Consider the following 3,459-nt stretch of genomic DNA (forward strand, 5'->3'; position numbering starts at 1 on the left):
TTTTGAGAATGTAACTACTCGGAGTTAACATTCAAAAGTCAATCTAATGCAATTCACATTTAACAGACAAAAAAGAAGATGATCATCTGAAGAAGGAAAAAACATTTAACAAAATTCCATACCAGTTCATAATACAACTGTCAGTAAACTAGAATTAGGAAACTTAACCTAAGAGATATCTACAAAGAACCCATCAGCTAACACTTATCTCACTGTAGTAAACTGAATGTTTTTTTACCTAGATCAGAAACATGATACAAAGAATGTCCATTTTACATCTATTCACCACTGTTACCTCTAGTCCATTCAAGTATAATAGGGCAATATAAAAACATTAAGGACATAACCTATGGAAAAGAAAGGGTGAAACTGTTCACAGATGACATGATCTTTCTTGTAGAATCCTAAGGAATCCTATCAAAAAGTGAGTTTAGCGGTCCAATGACACAAGTGTAAATTTACAAAGTATCGTTCTGTGTTTCTTCTTTATCCAGCAACAAGCAATCTAAGTTGAAATTTTTTTAATTCCATTTAATAGCACCTAAAAATATAAAATATATTTAAGGATAAATTTCACAAAAATACATTTGTATTAGAAAACTATGAAAAATGCTAAAATATAATAAAAAAAACCTTAAAAATAAAGTATGAACAAGGTTATAAATAAAAGGACCAATATTTTAAGGATGTCAATTCTACCTAAATTGATTCTTCACCAATGGATTCCTGATCAAAATGGATCTGTAGATACAATCCCAGTAAAAGTACAATTTCCTGACAAAATTAATAAGCGATTCAAAATTTATAGATGACAGCAGAGGAACTAGAACAGCTAAAATAATTCAAAAAAAAAAACTAATTTGCGAGAACAACACATAATTTCAACACATTATATTATAAAGCTTAACAATAAAAAAAAGCTTTGGTACTGGGATGAGGACAGAATAGACCAATGAGTCATAATGAAGAGCCAGAGATTAGACTATATATGTTGAATTAATTTTTCAACAAATACATATATCTTGAAAATAAAAGATTTTCCAAAGATAGTGTGAAAAACCTGGAATGTCCATATGCCCAAACCCACTCGCCCCCAAAACTTGATCCTAATTACGATCCTATGTTAAAAAATAAAACTAAGAGAAATAGATCTATTTATATAAAACTAAAACTTGTAAAATTTTAGAAGGATCTTTAAAAATGTCTGTGTAATTTAGGTTAGGCAAATATTTCTTTGTTGGAGATTTGAAAAATCATAAATTTTGCTCTTCAAAATAACTGTGGAAGAAAATGAAAAAGCTAGGCAGAGAACTGGGAGAAAATTATCTGATAAAACCTAATCCAGAAATATAAACTTAAAAGTTCAATAACAAAATAACTTCAAGAGTGAACAGACAAACACATGAAAGATGCTCAACATCATAATCATTAGGAAATAAAAAATCAAGAACCACAATGAAATATCACTAGACGGTTAATTTTTAAAAAGGCTGACGAAACAAGTATTGCTGAGGATGTAGGAAAACTGAACACATATATTACTGTAGAAATGGAAAATAATGCAGCCATATTATGGAAAATATTTTAGTAATTTCTTTTAAACTTAAATACATTATAAATACAACCCAAATTCTAAGATTTTATCTAAGAAAATAAAACCTTATGTCCAAACAAAGAGAGTATTTGAATGTTCATGGCAAAAGCATGGCTTAATCATTTACAAGTCTAAATAGAGCAACCCAATATCCCTCAACTGGTGAATGAATTAAACCAAAATGTGGTATATTCACTCATAAAATGGACACTACTTAGCAATAAAAAGTAAAACGCAACTGTAGAACAGCATGGATGAATTATTAAAAATAATATGGTACATTTGAAAGAAGTCAGATTGCAAAAGATTATGCAATATTAATTCCATTATATTAAATTAAGAAAAAGCAAAGCTGTATAAGCAGAAGAAAGGTTAAAAGAAAATTGCCAAAGGTAAGGACTTGAGGTGATGGAATAAGAATTGGGCTAAAAAGAGGTACATGGGAACTTTTGAGACCCATAAATTCCGTATTATATTTGGTATTGATTTACACAAATATTCATTTGTTTAATGCATCAAGTGTACACTTTAAGTTAGTGCAAAATTAGTGCATCCGTCGTGGTGGCAGTGGTTAACAAATCCGACTGGAAACCATGAGGTGCGGGTTGCGTCCCTGCCCTTGCTCAGTGGGTTAACGATCCTGCGTTACTGTGAGCTGTGGTGTAGGTTTGCAGACGCGGCTTGGATCTGCATTGCTGTGGCTTTGGCGTGCCGTGGCTGCAGCTCTGATTTAGACCTAAGCTGGGAACCTCCATATTGCCGAGGAGCGGCCCAAGAAATTGGGCAAGAAGAAAAAAATAAATAAAAATAAAAAAAATAAATAGTGCAAAAGATAACTTGCAATGAAATTATATATCTCAATCAAAACTAAAACCAAAATAATCCATTTACAAACAGCCAGACAAAAATATTTTATGAGAAATACTATAAAAATAAGCCTGGAGATCAATATGAAAAAAAGATATTATGAATAAAAGATTCAGAATGTTTAAAATATATGGTGGTTATGAAAGAGAAGTCAAATGCAAAAAGATTATGTACCTATATAAGTCAAAATGAGAAGTTCCCTTGTGGTAAGCAGGTTATAGATCCAGCATTGTCACTTCAGCTTTCTCAGGCTGTGGCTGTGGTGCAGGCTGGATCCCTGACCCAGAAACTTTCACATGCCATGGGCATATTCAGAGAAAAAAGAAAAAGAGCCAAAATGAGACTTAATACACAGGAAAGTTTATTCTCTTTGGATTAGAAGATTCAATTATTATGTGAGGATTTATAATTATAGTGAATAATGAATGCAATTGTTCTAAGGTTTTTTTTTTCTCTTTTTTTTTTTTTTGTCTTTGCTAGGACGGTACCTGTGGCATACAGAGGTTCCCAAGCTAGGGGACTTATCAGAGCTATAAGCCATCTGGCCTACAAACCAGAGCCACAGCAACGTGTGATCCAAAGGCCGCATCTGCAAACTACACCACAATCACGCAACACAGATCCCTGAACCACACGAGCCGAGGCCAAGGATCAAAACCCACAACTTCATGGTTTCTAGTCGGATTCATTAAACCACGAGCCGACAAGGAACTCTGTTCTAAGATTTTTATCTGGTTCTTAATCTAATTTGATTCTTAATTCTTAAATCTAAAATCTGAATCTTATCTCATCTTCACAAGTGCACTATGATGTTAATACTATTATTGTTCTTTTTTTCATCATCAGTCAGAGACAGAAGTTTTACTTACCCAAGGTCACTCAAAATTGTGAGGGTAGGTAGTGTCATGAACTAAGAATAAAGGTAGTTCCTGGCAGTCTGATGCTATCTAATCATCAGAAGTCATCCTCTTTGAACATCAATAAAGATATCCATTCTT

The sequence above is a fragment of the Sus scrofa genome, chromosome 13, assembly GCF_000003025.6.
Source record: "Sus scrofa isolate TJ Tabasco breed Duroc chromosome 13, Sscrofa11.1, whole genome shotgun sequence".
NCBI classification, from domain to species: Eukaryota; Metazoa; Chordata; class Mammalia; order Artiodactyla; family Suidae; genus Sus; species Sus scrofa.